The sequence below is a fragment of the Amphiura filiformis genome, chromosome 12 (genome assembly GCF_039555335.1).
Source record: "Amphiura filiformis chromosome 12, Afil_fr2py, whole genome shotgun sequence".
NCBI lineage: Eukaryota > Metazoa > Echinodermata > Ophiuroidea > Amphilepidida > Amphiuridae > Amphiura > Amphiura filiformis.
Genome location: NC_092639.1, coordinates 23,695,309 through 23,715,324, shown reverse-complemented (window position 1 = coordinate 23,715,324; position 20,016 = coordinate 23,695,309).

Sequence of the window (20,016 nt, the reverse complement as noted above, 5' to 3'; positions counted from 1 at the left end):
TTGGTGGCATCAATTTGAGAAAGTACCACAGTGCAGTACAGATAAGTTATCTTGCAGTAAGATAAGTTATCTTACCATGATGACTTAAATTGTTTGTCAAGGCAACTTTCGCGGTTCGTGTTTATAATTTCCCTAATCCTTCAAGCCTTGCCCTCTATCGAGGGCTAATTTATAGTTAAAACTTGTTGGACATCCATATTTCGCTGTGTGTGGTTCTTTATAGCCCTGCGGGGCAATCAAGTTGGATATCCCAATTTTGCGGTTTGTGGTTCTTTGTAGCCCTGCGGGGCACTCTAGTTGGATATCTCTATTGAGCGGCGGTGTCGGCGGTCTTTTGAGATTTAATTTTCCCTTTAATTTCGGGCCGCCCCTCCTCTACATCCCGAGGATGCTTGTCAATAATTTAAATTATACGGTGTCAAAAATTACTATTCCTTGGTATGATAATTTATCTTACCATGTTGACTTATATTGTTTGTTAAGTCAACTGGACGTGACAAAATATCCTGCTATGTAGACATTAATTTGTTGCTAAATTGACTTGGCATAATAATTTATTTCGCGAAGACGACATCCATTTTTGGTATGTCGACTTAGCATGATAATTTATCTTGCCATGTTGACTTGTTTGTTCAGTTGTCTTGGTGAGATATTTTATATTGTCATGTTGACATGCTGATAATAAGTCGACATGGCAAGATAATTATCTTGTCAAGTTGTGTCACATAGACGCTTCCGTACTATATATGCTTGATAAATGTTATTTGGATATTTATGGCCTTCCATACTAGCGGAACAATATTCCACACCTACAGAGTGTTTGTAATCAACCTACCGGGACGGTATGACAATTGTCATGTTCTACGATAGCTGAAGATGACAGAGAGTCAGGTCTCTAAATCGATTCAACAACCATTCATCACAATCATGTTTTATTGTCCTATTATCATGCGAATTTGCCCGTGGTAGGACAAAATATATTTAAATGAGAATAACAATGAGTAACGTCGTATTGCATACCCTATAATACCTGATCTAGTTTCTTGTGTTATTCAGATTTCTTTTGATCCTTGATGGTGTTGTATCACACTAGGCTGTGTTTTTAAATAGGCCCTTAACACAATAAACAATTTCCCTGAGAATCAAACAACTTGCTTTAATAAAAAAAAATAATATCACAATAGCACTGGATGTTTAAAATTATGTTATCCTTGATTAATGACAATAACTTGTTTAATAAAACATTGAAAAAAAATCAGTTGGTCACCGGGTTTCGAACTCGGGAAAGCGTATCTGGAGTCAAGCGCCCTAACCATTAGGCCACGGGCCTCTGCTGTTAATTACTGTGTCGAAATACAGTATTTATTATATAAATGGATCCGTCGTCCGATAAGAACAAAAGAATTGTGAAAAATTTGATTTTTTGGCGAATGGGGCTCAGAATTTGTATGTAGGGTATCTCAGAAACTGCTAGGGTATATTTGGAAGTGAATCTGAAAAAGTAGTGTGAAGGTGATAACCAGGTAGACCTGTAGCAGTGTCCAAAAATTCTGGATCAGTATGATTTGCAACTAATTTTCGCTATGAAATACCGCGTGAAATGGAAGCAAAAATATTTGTTTATTACGAACAATGATTGACTGTAGGATTGGTGGCCCTTTTGGAATTAATAAGTGGTCAAGATATTACACCTGGGACTGTAAATAACATTTAGCATGGTTTTAGATACATTTTGTACCCAGCGAAAAATAACATCGAACAATAGAAGTCAAGTGTTTTAATGTTAGGTGTAAATATAGTCTCGCGGGAGCATCTGTTATTAGTCTTCTTTATCAGTCTTTTTTTTAAAAACTTGCTGGTCACGGCTACCGCTTGACTCTAATGTTGGCTGAACTTTTTTGAAGTGCAGTGGCAGGTTGCTTTCATACTTGTTTGCATATTGTCATGTAACAAAGCAGATGTTAGCTTAGACTCACTGTAAGTCTTACCAAACTTTCTGTTTTGATAACATATTTAGCTCATAGTCATAGTGATCGTCTATGGACTTGAATTAAGTTTACCTTGAAGTATCATAAGTATAAAATCAGGTGTATTACATTTTTATCTAAAGGATGTATGTGCTATCTATTTCACATATGGTATATTGTTATTAATATATATTTCTTACAGTTTTGACAGATACGATAAGTACACTGATCTAAATTTGAATGTAACTTTGGTATTAAATGTTGTGAGTTCAATATCAGAATATCAAATTGCAAGAGGTTTTGGAACATAATTGACCAAAATGTTTTACATGAAGTTCAAATTATACTGTGACTTCTAGATATACTGAATAGTAGAGGATTAACCCCCTAATCCTCCTGAAACTAAAAAATAAACCCATCTCAAATCGGGGTGCATCACCTGGAGTAGAACAAGACCCAGAATACTGATTGAGGCACCTCCCAACCAAACCACTCCAGGTGCATTAGGGTTGGGCTGTCAGTGGTACAGAATCTGCTTTAGAAATACCTGTGTAATGTTTCTAGGTACTTCTCTGTCTCTTCTTTCAGTTACATGTCTTTCGTACAACATTTTTGTTCTTGATTTGCACTTGCAAACAGCTTTGTAGATGAGCAACAAGACACACATCAAGTCATACTGATGAGTTCTTATGATGTTCTCAGGATGAACATAATTAGTTTTCCCCTAGAGATGGTCAAGTAATGACCAGATTCAATTCCAGGTCAGACTTACTTCCTGAATAGAATCAGGAACCACCTGTTTACCATGTTTACTAACGCCTAGACTGCGCTGCATTCCTTTTTTTATTTTGATAAACAATTCATACGTTTCCATGCATGAAACCATTTAAATTCTCTGACGAAACACATCACATCTCCAGTGACTGCCCTGCCCAGAGAAAAAAGGACTGCGGTAGTTGGATATGACCTGTGTGACCCACCATATCTTAACACATTGACTCAACCTCTTTCATCCCGAATCTGAGATGAATGTTAATGAAGTAAAAATCAATGTGGGTGGTAAATCTTAACCAATAACAGATAGGCAAGCATACATGTTTATGCATTAGCCCAACCCACTGTGTTCACTGAACCCAACCCCGTGGGGTAGCTCTATCTGTGTCATTCAGATTTCCTTTGACAGCTTAACCGTCGCGTATACGTGGGTGACGTCAAGCGTATACATTGGACCTTGTGCAAATAATACGCGATGGACGGCTATTCAAACGGCTTAATTTGTAAAAACCACAGGATATGTGCATAAACAGACAAGACTGCATTTTTAATGAGGTAACATCATACCCACTATAGAGTGCATAGTTCATTTTATATTCGAAATACAGTAGACCAGTTTTCTCATGGATATCTGAACTGTTGAATCAGAACAGGAATGATGAGTTTTCCATGGTCAGGTCAGAGAGATTAATTTAGGGAATGATAAATTAAACTGGTCTACTACAGTAGACTAACTAACGCCAGGCATTCTACAGATGAAAGAATCAATGTTAAAATTGTTTTTAGTACAGTTGTAAATTATACCTTATTTAAAGACTTATATTGCTGTTTATTAGTAAATTTGCTCATAAGTTGAAATGGACAAAGTGAGAATTGAAATGTTTTTCTTTTAAGTGTGGAGTTCAGCTTTGTGTGAGGTATACTAGGTGTTAAAGTGTGAATTCCTGGACCACATGAACATTTAGACAAGTGCTCTACCAACAAATACTCTATGTGTGAAATAATATTTTCATATACCAAGCTAGATCTAATCTTGTCATGGTCTGTGTTCAGTGTATTGACAAAATTAATAAGCAAGCAAGAGAAAATTGCTTTGGTTTGCCTGTTGTGGTGTGTAGGGGTGGGTCGACGTACTAGTGCAATGTAATAATTTATTTTGATGTTCATATCTGCTGCATTGATCATGTAAGTGATCTAATTAGCAGGAAGGCTTCAGTAGATAACTGGGATTTAATTATCAATTGATGCTTGTATGGACAGATTGTTGGCTGTCTATATACATCATATCAAGTGCTATTTATAAATGATGAATGAGAGTGTAAGAGAATGTGGTGTGGAAGGCTTTTTATTGTCAGTATTTCAATATCTTGAACAATCATCTTTTCAATAGAGCAATATAATTTCTCTATTGTTAACAGATTGTCTGTCAACATGTATCATATCATGACATAATCAGTTTTTGTCACCATTGATGAAAAGTAAATGGTTATTTTCATGAATAAGGAGAGCTTTATCTTCAACATTATCATTTGTGAATATAAATATCAGCAGTAAAGAAGCTGCTTTAGCAAAACATGTGGGTAGATTATTTATGGGGAGTTATTTATTAAAGGAGAATAACTTTGTCGTCAACGCAAATGTCAGCAGTAAATAGATAAATATGTTATTAAGCCAATTTCAGATAGCTACTTCATCAACAACAATATCAGTAGTCGATAGCTAATTCACCAAAGCCAATATCAGCAGTAGATAGCTATTTCATCAACACCAATATCAACAGTAGATAGTTACTTCACCAATCCAATATCAGCAGTAAATAAATAGCTACATCATTAATACCAATATCAGCAGATGGTTGCTACTTCGTCAATGCCATTATCAGCAGTAGATGTCTTCATTAATATCAATATCAGCAGTAGATGGCTCCTTCATCAACACCACTAATATCAGCAGTATATAGCTACTACATAAATGCCAATATCAGCAGTAGATAGCTATTTTATCAATTCCAGTATTAGCAGTACATAGGTAGCTCCTTCATCAACACCATTATCAGCAGTAGATAGCTACTTCACCAACACCAATATCAGCAGTATATAGTTAATTCATCAACACCAATATCAGCAGTATATAACTACTTCATCAATACCAATTCCAGTAGTAGATAGCCACTTCATTAACACCCAAGTCATCAGTAGATAGCTACTTCATCAATACCAATATCAGGAGTAGATAGTTACTTCATCAATACCAATATCAGGAGTAGATAGTTACTTCATCAATACCAATATCAGGAGTAGATAGTTACTTCATCAATACCAATATCAGGAGTAGATAGTTACTTCATCAATACCAATATCAGGAGTAGATAGTTACTTCATCAATACCAATATCAGGAGTAGATAGTTACTTCATCAATATCAGGAGTAGATAGTTACTTACTTCATCAATACCAATATCAGGAGTAGATAGTTACTTCATCAATACCAATATCAGGAGTAGATAGTTACTTCATCAATACCAATATCAGGAGTAGATAGCTACTTAATCAATACCAACATTAGTAGTAGGTAGCTACTTCATCAATACCAATATTAATTAGTAGTAGATAGCTACTTCATCAATGTCATTTCCACAGAGCACATGCATGTGTCATGTGCTTTTATTTATCAACATGATCTCAAGTATACATGGTTACATGAGCCACATAAACTTACAAAACAAGTGAATTGTAATAATGTTACATTTAAGAAAGTAACAATTACTACATATTTAGTTTCATCTTTTATTTCAAACATACATTTTGCTTTTATTGTTTGCAATGTGTTTTTCAGTCTCGGCGACATTTTTTAGGATACATTTGAAACCTTGTATGTCAAGCTTGTTCTTATTACATCTTGCATTATAAATGAACTTTTTTCCCTGAAGAATAGCAAAACTGTAATGACAATAATCAACATCTAATATGCCCATTAGAACATCGTTCATGGTAAGATTAAATCTTTTTTCAAAGATATTATCTTGAACCTTCTTTCCAAAATTGAGTAGAAGTGCCAAATTAGATGCAGGATATTTTCCAACTCATTATTACAAAAAGTACATAGATTTGAATCAACTTAACCATATTTTAAACAAATTTTCATTGATACCAATAATTCTACTTCATCACTGTCATCAGTAGATAGCTACTTACTTCATCAACACCAATATCAGATCAACAGGATCAGCATTATGATGCATTCACACCAAACATGTCCCAAATTGACCTAATAGCCTCATAAGATTTTCCATCACATTTCTATGCAAATGCTTGTTCAAACAATCACTGCTCTGTTTTCCCCAAATATATTTGTTTATAAAGCATTTAATACAATATGTAGGTCACTGAGTCTCACATTGGAGGGCAGATGCTTTTCCCCAGACCCTAATACCCTCACTCATAGATCAGGTCTTAACACATTTACAAACAAAAGAATGGTGTTTTCTACTCGAGGCTTTTTCAGAAGCAAAGAAAATGGAATTGTTATCAGGATAATGATTATCCTGATGGGATCTATTGACAATAAGAGTAGGGGTTTCTGAGAAGGTTTATCATCTTGAGAAAAGGAGAGAGGAATATGTCCTCTTTCTAGACATCAAAAACAAATCATGTCGACTTTCATATATCACTAAGAAAATACAAATTCAGGCCAAAGGGTAATGGGAGTAAATTAAATTTCCTTTGGGCTTGAGGGTTTAGTTTGATGGCCAATTGGTCATTAGTTTTCATTATTGAGTCAACTTAAGCTATCTGAGATGCCCTGGCCATTAAATACTAGGTTTGCTGGATCTATCACCATGCATATCTGGGATAACCAACATTTGTTCCATTCAGGGATACATATGGATAGATGATTCACAACAAATAATGCATAACTTAATACAATAAGGGGTATATTCAAAACTCTGGTTTTGATTTTAGGCTGATGCAGTATTTAGCAATGAAGTCAAAATATGAACTGTATACAAGTGCAGTAAATAAAAATTGATAAAAACAAACAAAACCAAATTATGACCAATATTGACTTCTGTGATCAACGATGGATCGTTTACGCTAGTCCATCAGAATATACATGATATGATGACACAAGAGTTATATCAGTTGCAAAAAGTGCTAGATGCATTTACAGAGCTTATTAGATAAGGTTTGGTTTATTTTGCTACCATTGGTTCCACCCACACTTTTTGTGGTGATCATCAGGTTAACATAGCTAAAGGAAGAAGAAAATTACTTCTTTCAAATGTTCAACTTATATTATTATTATAATTATTATATATCATTATTAGTTTAAATTTTCTACCATATATCCACCATTTCATGTTATGGTATTCAAAAAGCACCCAAGGTTCCTTGAGGAACCATTTAAATATCCGACCAAATCACAAGTTATTCATTGCATTGATATAGACCCCAGGTATATCATCACACAGCAATGCATTGCATTCATATAGACCCCAGGTACATCGTCACACAGCAATGCACCATTGATATAGACCCCAGGTACATCATCACACAGCAATAGTTATTCATTGCATTGATGTAGACCACAGGTACATCATCACATAGCAATGCATCATAAGTTATTCATTGCATTGATATAGACCCCAGGTACATCATCACACAGCAATGCATCATTGATATAGACCACGGGTACATCTTCACACAGCAATGCATCATTGATAGACCCCAGGTACATCATCACACAGCAATGCATCATAAGTTATTCATTGCATTGATATAGACCCCAGGTACATCGTCACACAGCAATGCATCATTGATATAGACCCCAGGTACATCATCACACAGCAATGCATCATAAGTTATTCATTGCATTGATATAGACCCCAGGTACACCATCACACAGCAATGCATCATTGATATAGACCCTGGGTACATCATCACACAGCAATGCATCATTGATATAGACCCCAGGTACATCATCACACAGCAATGCATCATAAGTTATTCATTGCATTGATATAGACCCCAGGTACACCATCACACAGCAATGCATCATAAGTTATTCATTGCATTGATATAGACCCTAGGTACATCATCACACAGCAATGCATCATAAGTTATTCATTGCATTGATATAGACCCCAGGTACACCATCACACAGCAATGCATCATAAGTTATTCATTGCATTGATGTAGACCCCAGGTACATCATCACACAGCAATGCATCATAAGTTATTCATTGCATTGATATAGACCCCAGGAACATCATCACACAGCAATGCATCATAAGTTATTCATTGCATTGATATAGACCCCAGGTACACCATCACACAGCATGGGCAATGCATCATAAGTTATTCATGTTCCTGTAAGTGAAAACAATTAAATAACCCAGACATGTGTGCTGTACTCGCATTCATGTAACATAACTCTGTATAGAATGGTAATGTTTGATTATAACATGATGCTTCCTGCATGCATGGAATATCAAAGGGGAAGAAGAAGAAGTTTTGCATGAAAAATTCAATTCAATTCAAGAAACATTTATTTCACAACTTCAACAATATACATGATATAATGACAAATGTCAGAATTAACGACACAATTACATAAAAAATAAGTAGTGTATTATTGAATTTAAAAAAGAAACTAATGGAATTAAAAAATAAAAATGTATAATGCAGTTACTTTTGAAGTGGAAAGTAGTCAAGAGTAAAAGCTTATAATGGAATTTAAATGGGAAGGAAATTTAGAGATAAGAATAGGATAAGAAGGAAATATGAAACAGGAAGAGAAATTAAGAAAGTCAGTTAACATTCATCACATCCTTGCCACAGAATTTTTAAATTCTGTGGCAAGGATGTGATGAATGTTAACTGACTTAAAAGAATTGAAATTTGAAGGTACTATATTAATTGATGTGCCTTTATCAAATAAAGAATGGTTATTGTCTTATGTAATAAAGTGTAATGAGAGAAATTATGATGGCGCTATACCAACTTGGGCTCATGCTTACTCAGTTTATTATGTAATTTATTTAGTAATAGATTTATTTTGATGGATAATTTAAATTAGTTTCATATAATGCATTATTTATTATCATAAATCAAAAGGTATGATTTATGTATGTTCTACTTGAGAAAATAGTAATGGACTATATCAGAGAAATGATAGTGCTTGAGAGACAGGACCTGGAGACAGGAGAGACAGGCAGATTGATGGTGAGACAGACATATAGATGACAGGCAAACAGACAGACAGACACACTAACTCCAAGGAACTCGCCAATCAATTTGGTTTTTTCTTTCATGATAAAATCATGAAGATATGTGAGAAACTGGACAACATAAGTACTCCACCTTTATCGATCACCTTAGCTGCGTCATGTGAAAGCAGTTTTACTGAGTTCAAGCTGGTTTCTGAGGACACTGTTTGCAAAGTCATCAACGAGAGTGCATCTAAGTGCTGCCAACTTGATCCAATACCAACGTGGCTGGTCAAAGAGTGTCTTGACGTACTGCTCCCACATATCACGAAAATAGCAAACTTGTCGCTTGCATCTGGTACAGTGCCTACTGCATTCAAATTATCGCACATTATACCGCTATTGAAAAAGCAGAATCTCGACCCAAACGAGTTGAAAAGCTATAGACCTGTCGCCAATCTGCCGTTTATGTGCAAAGTCCTGGAAAGGATCGTGACTGCTCAGTTGAAAGAGTATATGCAAGAAAATAGTTTATTTTCTGTAAGCCAGTCTGCATATAGGCAATTCCATTCAACGGAAACTGCTCTGCTGTGTGTTACAAACGACCTGTTACTTGCGCTTGACAAAGGCCATCAAGCAGTGCTTGTGTTACTCGACTATTCCTCTGCCTTTGATACGATAAACCACATCATCTTATCTGAAAGATTCCAAAGGAGGTATGGCATATCTGGCACTGCTTTACAATGGTGTGTTTCATATCTGGATAGTCGCCAACAAGCCGTTGTCATCGGTGATTCCATCTCTGATCCTTTCCCGCTACCTTGGGGTGTTCCCCAAGGATCTGTTAAAGGACCACTTGATTTTATTATGTATAGTGCTCCGCTGAGCGATGTCATCAATGCTCATCATGATATTCACCATCTAATTTATACTGACGATACTCAACTGTACCTGACCCTGGAATCTACCCATCATCCTCAAGCTGTAAACAAGCTCGAATCATGCATTTCAGACGTTCGCTGTTGGGCAATCCAAAACAAACTCATGTTAAATGACTCAAAAACTGAAATCATTCATTTCCATTCCAACTTCCGTACCTATTCCGTGTTTCCAACTGTCAACATTGGAGGTTCCGATATATTTCCATCAAATTCTGCGAAAGATTTAGGTGTTTTGCTTGACGACACATTGCTGTTAAAAGACCATGTTCGCAATATATGCCGGAAAGCCTCTTTTGGTATTTATAAGATCGGCCGCATTCGCAAGTATTTAGATCGTCAATCTACTGAGCGCCTCGTCCATGCTTTTGTTACATCTCATTTGGACTGCAACAACTCTCTTTTGTATGGTTTACCTGACAACCTCCTGTCATCACTTCAGAGAATTCAAAATTCTGCTGCCCGTCTCATTACAGGAACTAAGCGCTATGAACATATCTCTCCTATTTTAGACGAACTTCATTGGTGGATTGTTGAGAAAAGAATCCATTTCAAGATCCTGCTGCTAACATACAAGGCTCTTAATGGACATGCACCTAACTACATCTGCAACCTCATATCATTATCCACTAACCGCTCTCTCCGTTCCGCTCACCAGCTCGCTTTAAAACCCGGTCCGCTTGTCAAAACATCTACCTATGGCGACCGGGCCTTTGCAGTGGCGGCACCCTTCCTCTGGAACAATATCCCTTTCACTATCCGTTCCGCTGTCTCCATTGATCAATTCAAGACCAAGCTCAAAACTTTCTTGTTCAATTAATTGACTCTGTATTTCTTGCTTATCATGTTCATGTCATTTTGTAGTAGTGTAAGTTGTAGTGTAAGTTGTTGCTAGCGCTTAGAAACCTTTGTATTTTGCGCTTTAAAAATGTTGTTAATTATTATTATTATTATTACATGCATACAACGACCATAAAACGGAAGGTGAGAAAAGAGGAGGAAAAAGAGGTGAAACAGCATCAAAAGGAGAGAGAGAAAATCAAAATAGGTGACTAATCCCTGTATTATGATGGATGCTGAATTAATTGTCTTTGATTTGCAGATTTCAATTAAACAAGATAAATAATGATTGTTTATTAACCTTATGGGACACGACCATACCTATGGGGAACTTATGGCCATACCTTAGTATAGGAAGCTTGTGACCATAGGCAACTTACATGTATGGCCATACCTGTGGGCAAAGGACAACCGGTAGCTCCAACCATCAAGCAGCATTTCTTTAAATTGAGAGAGAGAGTTTATGATTCATTTCTTGAAGTGGGACAATATGTTTACACAATTCACTAGCACAACTCGTCAAAGAAAACAATATAGTGCATTTTTTCAGATTGCAAGTTTTCAGAATACCAATCATGGCTCCCTATAAGGCTGAGTTCACATAGAAGTATACGGTATTCGCTATACGAAATACGTTCATTCGATCAGGCTGAGTTCATATAGGAGTATACTATGTGAACTCAGCCTGATCGAATGAACGATTTAAATATAGCGATTAGCTTAGTCTAGGCATGATAGGTCAGTTTACCAATTTTCTTCGTCTAATCAAATGTTTGTAAGTTTACTTCTTGAGGTCACATTGCATTCAATGAGGTGTCATAATGTGCAGAATTAGATAGTGCATCTATTTAAAAAAAAAAGAATTTACCCACATATGGTTTAGTTTTAAAATTAGGACGGTATACGCTGCACTAAAATCGAACACGCACGATTCCCACTGTACTACTATAGGCCTACGCAGGTATACGGCCTTTTCGAATAGTGCCCTCTTATGTGACCCGGTACTATGAAATTACCTTGTTTCGATTTAAGCTATCGCGTGCACCTGCAAACGTGCACCGTATACCCGAATAGTATACTTCTATGTGATCGTAGCCCTATGTGACCCGGTACTATGAAATTGCCTTGCTCGATTTAAGCTATACGCGTGCACCTGCAAAACGTGCACCGTATACCCGAATAGTATACTTCTATGCCCGTGATCGCAGCCTAAAGAGGCCAAAATGCTCTCATCTCAGCTGTTAAATTGCCAATTGAGATTGAATCAATTGCCATGCCTCATTAACTGTTATTTTCTAAACATATAATGTAATGGGAGAGTATTTTAGGAGTGGGAATTGGAAAAAAATTTATCATGGCCAAAAGAAAAGATTGTTTGCTTAAAATCTTCACTGTAGGATATTCAGTATTGTAGGTGTTGTTGCCATCAGGGCTTAACTATAAATGGCTTGATTTATGGCTTGTGGCGGAGGAGTTGAAAATGAGGTTTAGTGCATTTAAAGAATCCTCCTGATATGAATCAATTCAATGTATGTCTTGCCTTTGCTATGTTTCATCTAACTCATGTTATCGAATGAATGACAGGCACTTTACATATCTTTTGTTGTAGTAAGTTTTCTGGAATTTAGTTTTAATCTGCATCAATTGCTTTATTACAAAATATAAAGGGCGTTTGTATAGATGTGAAGGAAGAGAGGGAGTAAGAAAGTAATAAAAAAATGTGAGATGGAATTAGAGGTGAGATGTGATAGAGTTTATTATTATTATATATGGTTTTAAAGCACCACACACCGACATCGCCTGGCTAATAATTACTTTGTCAGCAGAGATACTAAAATAAATACCCGGGATCGATACACATGAATTTGCTATGCACAAGTTTGATATGAGAAGAAAATCTTTGGATACCGGGGTAGAAAATGATAAATATCTCCCGTAAATGATTTCGTATAAAGAAACCAGATGTGATTCCTTGCACTTGAATATATATTTTGAACAGATATGATAGTCGTTAGCTTGCGTCTTGAGAGAGTAGCTTGCATCTTGAGTCAAAAACTGACAATAATTCTGATTTATATGTGCCGAATTATATAGCGCAGTGTATAGGCTAATCGTGGAGGTAATCTAAAAGCATATGACCTATGGTGTACCATGCTCGACTGACACACAGCGAGGTCAGTCACCGAGCTAATCGGGGCTATTGTCAGTAGCCTTAGTCAGATGTCCTTCGGCCCATTAAGCGCTCCGCAGACTCCGAGTATTAGACGTACAATATTGTATGTAACATATCTCGTTATTTAATCTATTGCCATTCTATTTCCAGTAATGTTTAAATTCTAACGAATGTTTGATGACGAAAAATCGATAATATGTTACATATAATATCTAGCAGAAATATATTATCGATTTTACATCATCAAACATTCGTTAGAACTTAAAAATTACTGGAAATAGAATGGCAATAGATTAAACAACGTACAATAAAAAGTCTGAATATATACTGCTTTATGCGACTCAACACTATTAAACAGGTCGATACAAAATGGCCATGTGTGGCGGTGGATTCAACCTACCATGGCAATTTCTGCCATGAAGATACCGGGGCGATGACACTGTGCACCATCAACCAATTTATTATTCAAGCTGGGATTGGATTTTAAGTATTTCAGTCAACTTGTTAACATGTAAGAAGTAAAGAAGCAATTGCGGGTTGTCTATCAATGCTTGATGTCTGGACAATATTGAAAACAAGACTCAAATTGTTTAATATTCAATCGGTTAACTGTGGTTACCATATGATAGGGAGTGTGCTCACTGAACTTGTTATTGTGTAAGGCTCAAGTCTGTGATTTGTGGGACCCTGCAAGAGTATCATATCACTACGGAACAATATCAAGTCACAAGTCGGGGGCAGTGAAGCTCAAATGAAGCTTCATTGTTGACACATGAATTCAGGTTAATCTTATCTTGGAGTCTGTAAGCACACCCAAAGACATCATTGTTTTTTAATTAAGTATTTATGATGTGAAATTGGTTGTTCAAAATGGCTGGTGTTGAATATTACATGGTTTTGACATGACAGGTTACAAGAAGTGATATGTTATGCTGATATGTTTGTTACATAGTAGTATTACTGGAGGCTTCTATAGAGTACTTAACCAATCAATCATCCGTACTAGTGTAATGTGTGAAGTCAAGATTATTAATATCACTGCTATATAATTGTATCTGCTACTAGCAATGCCGTTAGGTTTGAAGTCACTCAGATTGAAAAATCAAAGGCTGCAACACTGAAAGATTGGTTTCTTTTTCCTTTCTTCTTGATGCATAAAGGAAGTTCAAGTTGAAGTTCAAATAAAGCTTGGGTAACAGTGACTTACTACAGTGATTTCATGTAAGGTAGATTAAGACTGAAGCTTTTAAAGTGGAATTTATAACTCACCTGTGTAACTGATATGTAATCAATAATGTGTATTGATAAACTGGTGAATAAAGCGCTCCACAGACTCCGAGTATTGTACGTACAATATTGTATGTAACATATATCGTTATTTAATCTATTGCCATTCTATTTCCAGTAATGTTTAAGTTCTAACGAATGTTTGATGACGAAAAATCGATAATATGTTACATATAATATCTAGCAGAAATATATTATCGATTTTTCGTCATCAAACATTCGTTAGAACTTAAACATTACTGGAAATAGAATGGCAATAGATTAAATAACGTATTATGTTACATACAATATTGTACGTACAATAAAAAGTCTGAATACTGCTTAAATGATTAATATCTATGGAATAGAATATTATTTTGAAGGAGTTTGATATGTTGAAGAAGCTATTTTAATCTCTCCGCTCAATTTTCAGTTTAAAGAAATGGAAAATTCTAGAAAATGTAGACAATTCAACTAACCTCAAAGGCCAACACATTGAGAGACAACTCTAATGATGATACATTTTTACATTGTTTCTAGGGTCTCTTTCTGTAATGTTATTTATTTATTTATTTATTTATTTATTTATTTATTTATTTATTTATTTATTTATTTATTTATTTATTTATTTATTTATTTATTTATTTATTTATTTATTTATTTATTTATTTATTTATTTATTTATGTTTTTCTTTCCTTTTTCTTTCTTTTTTTCTTTCCTTTTTCCTTTCTTTCTTTCTTTCTTTCTTTCTGTGAATCTCATAATGAGCCAACTTCTGGTCAAAGGTCATCCATCAAGCCAATGGGCAAAAATGTGGTTTTCACTCAAAATGCTACTCCTACATATAACCCAATACCTTCAAAATACTGCTACTTCCACAAATGATAAAGTACAATGATGTCACTTGGTCACCAGGACCAATTGCTGGTGGCATAAATGTCAAGTGACCAACTCGAGGTCAAAGGTTATACAATAGGTCATTATGGCCAAAAATGTGATTTTGTGTTATTTTTACTAAAAATGCTACTCCTTCCACAATTTGTACAATGTATATCACTTGCACATGATACATCAGCCATAACTAGTGCCTATACAGAATTGGGGTCAGGAATATTGAATAATTTGTGGTTAATAAAATGATTTTACATACAAATTTGGAATTCATCTTGAGACATGGCTAGACCAGGGTTAATTTGTTAGCTCACCTATAGCAGATAGGGGCCTATGGGAAAAAATCACCAACATATGAAAAAAAAGTAAGAAACTTAACAGATGAACAGCGGCAGGTTTATGGAGTACAATAAAGCATGTAATAGAAGATTCAGAGACCATCCCTCTATTACAGTGGTCTTGATGTTGTTGATTTTCAATTGCCATCTTGTTATTTCAGACTCACAGGGCACCTTGCCATGGTTACTCCCAGTTTGATGTTGAGAGCCATTTTGTTGTTTTCTGTGCCTCCTTTGTTCATTCTTAATACCATTCTGTTGTTATTTCTTCACAGGTCCCCCAAGATTCATCCAAACATCAGATCCGCTAGTTATCTTTGAGGAAGAGTCAGAAGCGCGCATACAATGCATAGCCAAAGGAACACCAACACCAAAAGTTACATGGTACCACACCAGTGAACTCGTCGAAGCCGGTCGGCATATCTCTATGACGGCAGATTCTGTTTTGTTTAACAGTGTGGCAAGTGAGGATGCTGGGACATACATCTGCCAGGCGGAGAGTGAAGAGGGCGTTGTTCAAAAAACAGTGCGGCTTCTTATCAAAGGTAAGTGCCAATGTTTTCATTAATGTATTAAAACTTTAAGGTAATCCCTTTGGAAGATGAACTTTAATTTTTTGATATACCTTGTATATATTGGTATTCTAAAGTTACATTAGATAACAGAATTAATTGGAGTAATCTTCTTTCAAGCTGCGCTGATATTTATATAAACTTTATATGTTATCATTTATATCATTTTATTACCCTTGCAGAATTGACTAATTCAAATGAAAACAAGTGCCAAAATAACACATTTACTCAATTTAATAACTCCTACATTTTTAAACATGTCAATGCTTGTTATATACCTTTAGATAGTAGTTAATGTTTTATGTAATATTAGTATGGCAAAATATTGCATGCCGAGACTCATGGGTATAGATGAGGCCCGGGGGTAAATAAAGCAACAAAATACAGGTAAGCTTATGTTCTGCCTAGATTCATGTGTTATACCTAGCATAGTTTTTCTTCATCAAAACTAATTAAACTTATGCCCGCAGGAACAAGTTGGCATAAATTCTTGAAAAGAGCTGAATATTTACCATAATTTGGTGTCAAAATAATACTAGATTTAGACAATTAGTTTATAAAATTAACAAATCATAATCAGATTACAGTGTTAAGTTAAGATTTGATTATTTTGTCTTTATGAAAAGTGGGAAATTCTCGTGAGGAAATACAGGTAAAATAATTCTTAGTAGTTTTTGTAGTGATAAAATATCTTGCATAGCAATGTAATTTCAGCGTAGAATAGTCTTACATTTTTATTTCAAGAGTGAATCAAGGCGAAACGGTTTAAAATTACCAATTGAAAGTTGGATTTTAATTAGTTAAAGTTGATCTTAAATTTGATCTCTTTTTTGATGATTCAGGCAAATGTGGCAAGGTTGGGCCCATACCTGACTACCAATGATTCATCCATCCTTATGTTTCATTGATAAATTGTAGTTTTGAAATGATCAATGTTTTTGAATGTCCTTTATGGTGCACAAAACAGGTGAATTCTCTTATCAAGACCTTTTCTGTGCTTTCCCCCCCTAATTGTTGAAATTTTATGACACATAAATTTCTGATTCAATGTATGCAAGATTGGAATACAAATTTCCTCTTTCATTTTGAGTAGTTTCTTGATTTAGAACATTGTGTCACATTGCAATTTACAAATCTAGAATTACAAAACTTACTGAACCACAACTAACTTTGCAATTTCCCAGATTTCCCTTAAGAGGCACTACATTCCTGTTTTAAAAGTACCTCCAATTTAAATGATCAAATGATAAAATTAAGTAAAATAGTTCACCCGCTGACCCCAGCTTAAGAGTCTTCCAACCACTGGGATCTCATACATGCTCATCTGTTAGGAGACAGTTCTTTAAGCTTTTACACTTGTACATCCATAGAATTTCTTTTGCATGCATTCTGTACAACAACTCATACTCCGCAGAATGAGGGTCAAATTGTGTGCTCTGATTGTTGAATGGAGGTTACTGAACTCTGCAACTGAAGATGAGAGTATTTTGGTTCATATTAAAAATGCCTTCAATCTCACGGTAGAAACAACATTAATCACAGTTGCTTTTTGTTTTTAATGATAAAATTACTTGATTAGATGAAATTTAACTTGAACCCCAGTGATTTGAGATAATTACAAGTTACTTAAAAATCTAGTGTATGCTACTGGGTACAACTAGTTGCATTTTCATTTCAAAATTACAATGAGTAAATTAAGATTTATACATTAATATTTAGATCAGGCCCGTCGGAACAAATTTGAAAGTGGTACGGCTAAAAGTGGGGGTCTGTGGTGAAGCCCAGATTGGGGTTTGAAAGAGCAGGGCCCTTGGGAGTTGAAGGAGGGAAGCCCCCTTAAGGCCCGAGCACTTCTGCAAATGAATATAGAATTTTGACGGTAAGTTAATAGAACTAAAATGCAGAACTATGACATTAAAAATTGAATGATCAACCATAAGAATTCAATTAATTAATTTTTTTTTAGGTTGGAAAGTAGTGCGGCCATCTGCTGTAGCAGTTTCGATGGGCCTGATTTAGAACAATTGAAATGACTCATTCTGCCATTATATCACTTGTAAATTTGATGGAAGTAGTTAAGGGAGAGTCTTCTTAAATTCCACAAAATCTTTCATTATCATTCAGACCGGCCTCAGCCCCCAGTTAACATGGTTAATCCGTAACCATTTTCAAATCCTGGACCTGTTACTAGTAGCACATTGAGAAACTCCTATATTAATGCAATTTAGGAATTTGCATGTAGAGTGGTCAAATCTCAAGAATAAACCAATTTTAGAAGGTTTTACCTAAAAATCTCATGAAAAGGGTTTATTTGCATTTTCCAGTGTCATGGGGGGGGAAGGAGAAGTGTTGAACATGCTTGACTTTGCTGTAACACAATTTTTGTGGCAATGCATTGTGCACACATTTCTGTCTATTTATGAATATTATTGATACACAGGATGGCATACTTTTATCTGGTATCAGTGCTTTAGTGTAAATTTCTCTTCTTAAGGTAGGATCATCGGATAATAGGCCCATGCAGGAAAATAGTCACTATATCAAATCAGAATTATGTATCCATATCAAATATATAACCAATTTAAGATAAGTCTTTACTCCACTTATTTTTAACGTTTCATGAAAATTTAAACATTTCTTATGTTTTTCTTTATTTTTGAAAATTCCTATTTTTTTTCTACAAATAATTATTGCTAGCCTAGAGGGAATGTGATATGGTTTCCAAAGTTTGTGGGGTGGTTAATAAGCCTAATATCTAAATTCTCTCGCCAGATTTTTTTGATAAAGTGTTTATTTTTTGAGAAAAATCATTTTTTCTATTTTTAAATTAGGGAAATCTAGAAACACCCATAACTTAAAATAGAAACACTTAATTAAAAAAAGCTGGCGAGAAAAGTTTCTAAATTTAATTACCTTTCATATGACACCTTGTTTGTTAAAATTGGCCCTATGGTTACCTCAGACAATAATTATGAAATTGGGTCATTCAGTGTTTCTAGATCAAATCAAGAAAATTTGAGCAAGTACTAACATTACCTTCAAATATCCCCTTTATTACTGGCCAATATATAGCAAAAAAGTCACTAATATTATTTGGTAACATTTTTGTAATAAAAAGATCCAAAAAGCAGTTCTATAAAGGGGATAGAAAGGAGAAAAAATAATGTTTAAACATAGTATCTATTTCAAAACTTTTACCAATTTTAGTGAACGAGGCTTAGTGTCAAAACCACTTTATGTGCAAAGTCAATGGGGTTTCCTAATGACACAATATGGCATAACTCAAAAACGCTTTGATGGCAAAAATTAAAATTTGGCAGGCAAGTTTTTCTCACCCAACTACACATCCTGTATCATTTTAAACTAAATCTGTGCATGACACCGTAGCCGATGTTTCTACCTTAGAATCTGTGATTCATCCATAAGTTGCTTTCATTGTAAATAAGTGTTCTAGTATGTTGAATTCCCTGTAGATGGCCTGTTGGTCTACATCTGAAACCAGTCCTACTTATTCCACTTGCCTATGAATGCACTTAACAACTGCACTGTATTTAGATTTTTTTTCTAAAGTTATTTTTAAAAAGATCTTCTGATTTTGTAAAAAGTACTCTGATATGCAGGGTTGTATTTGTCTAAGTTTTTTTTCTTCAAATTTTGTTCACTATCTAGAGATTTGTGTAAGGTAATTTAAAGAATTGGTTGATAAGAAGGTACTTATCAGTTAGATTGTGTTTATATAGCTTTTCTTGAAGTTTCTAACAAAAATGTTAAGGTTTTGTTTGTAGAGATATGCATCTAATGGAAAACGTGCTCAAGGATCTCTTATGTTTAGTTAAAATAACCTGTGGAAATCTGTTTTGGACAGTCTTGTTGATTTTCGTCCAATAATCTCAAATGAACCCAAACCATTGGATATTTGCAAGAATTCATTCCAAGTATACACCGAGAGAGATGTTTGAACATCTTAAGATAATACCCACTCAGCATTAGTAGCCACCGATAGACCACAGGTCACGTATTAAGTCACAGATATGATGAGGTCAGTCAAC